At 33.0% G+C, this 1,858-nt stretch overlaps 1 long non-coding RNA gene across 1 annotated transcript; it reads right to left on the bottom strand.

The window, feature by feature from the left end:
• Positions 1-339: 339 nt before the first annotated feature.
• Positions 340-1,687, bottom strand: LOC135217741 (uncharacterized). The gene is made up of 4 exons (XR_010315181.1): positions 1,592-1,687; positions 1,284-1,336; positions 1,046-1,128; positions 340-819 (listed from the first exon to the last, which is right to left on the bottom strand). It is a non-coding gene; the product is annotated as an uncharacterized LOC135217741 (long non-coding RNA).
• Between the last annotated feature and the right edge of the window lie 171 nt (positions 1,688-1,858).

Below are 1,858 nucleotides of genomic sequence, written 5' to 3'. Positions count from 1 at the left end.
TCTCTTGGTGTGAATTTCCTTAGATTGCTTACAGTATGTGCCAAACAAAGGACATTTTGTGACTAAATTTTAATAAAATGAAGTCACCGCATCCCTATATAATAAAAGTCATTAAGTTTGTAAAGCACTGGGTGTTGAAGGATGTAAAGCGACCTTCTCGCATCCATTCAATAATGGCTGAAAGCAGATCCTCTTTTTCCCTTTTGAACTTCATTTGGAAATTATAGTCAAACTCATATTATTTTCATATTGGCCCCAACATTTCATTGTGAGTTATCTGTCGTCACACTTAAGCTTGGAAATATAATTAAAATATTTTTTGTAATAAAACCAGAGAAATTGTGCTGCATTCAGTTTTAATTCATAAATAATCAATATTTTATTAACTAAAAAAATCCAAAAGAATACAATAATTGTTCAATAAAAAACGATGTGCATCGTTTCCCAAACATTATAAATCATCATTTTATGACAGATTTAGAATTAATTATAAGTTAAAAGCTTAATATTACAATCTATTTACCAAACAAAATTTGCAAAATAATTTTCTCATTTAGAATAACATCAAATATGAACACAATCTGAAACACATTGACATACGGATGGTCAGTTGCCAAAAATCTCTGATCCTTTTTGCAGTTTATGTTGCAACTGCAAAAGTGATATCCGAAGCGGACCTGCTAGCAATCGTAATCCTTACATTCGCAGTAAGTTGCGGGGCAGTATGGAGGATTGTTAAAGCAATTATTCCTGCACCAATCCACCATCCCTGGGTCTGTAACCCATATCCCAACGGGCAAGCAAACACGCACTGTTGCCCTGTCAAAAGAATAACATATTTAGGGACACATTTGTCTTCGAATTGTTTCCCTTTTTCATTAACGGAAATATTAAGATAAATTAATAGTGAATAATAGACATAATACCTCTTTACTTCTATTGGTTTATATAGCGATTGTACTAAATCTTACAGTGAGAAAATTCAGTGTATTTCCTTGTGTTATTTTTTTTCAGAAACTTCATCTGAAAGTGACATCTCATTTACCTGTTTTGCATTGGGACATTCTCAAGGTCATTCTTCAAAGGAGCTTCACCTACGCGTCCATGGGTCCAGCAAATGCACAACACCTGCCATATTTGAAAAGTTTAACACCTGTCGGGCGAGAGTGGCAAAAACCTGCTCAGAATGTTTTCAGGTTCTAATTATGCCCTGATGGATATATGATAGAAACAATCTTAAGCAATATACTTTGTATACATAATTTTATGACGGAAATACTCACAGCAACCAGGAAGAACTTGACGAAGATTCTCAACATCTTTCCACCTGAAGCAACTGAAGCAAATGGAACAGCTTAGTTTAATAATAAACCAAAAAACAGAATGAAAATGGGTTACAGTTATACGAACAAACTTTGATATATATAATTAACACTGATACACAAACTCTTTCCAAAGGTGAATGTATTTTTTTACTGTAATTTATCAGCGTTCTCTGAAGTTTAAAAGGCCATGGAATCACTATTTACACGCAAAAACAATATGTTTTCATTGAGAAAACTACCAAGAAAATTTTGTTCAGATGTGATACCTAAACACTGCAAAAGTCAGAGAGCAGAAATAGTTGCTGAGTTGACTGTAGTGTTCAAGTGCAGGAGACTTTATGTAGTATTTGCTGCCTAAAAGCGTCTATTTATACTGGCCGATACTACTTCAAAGTGTGATTCATTCGTCAGTTCTCATAATTTTATTCTAATTACATATCCCTTTTAATGTCAGGTCGTGATAAATTATATTGATGCGTAATCTTAAACATTGATTCAATAAAATCTAATTGCTTTTTCTAAAAATACTTCTT

This window comes from Macrobrachium nipponense, chromosome 7 (genome assembly GCF_015104395.2).
Source record: "Macrobrachium nipponense isolate FS-2020 chromosome 7, ASM1510439v2, whole genome shotgun sequence".
Classification (NCBI taxonomy): Eukaryota; Metazoa; Arthropoda; class Malacostraca; order Decapoda; family Palaemonidae; genus Macrobrachium; species Macrobrachium nipponense.
The sequence above is the reverse complement of the archived record's forward strand: the minus strand, read 5'-3'. Positions and strand labels throughout refer to the sequence as shown.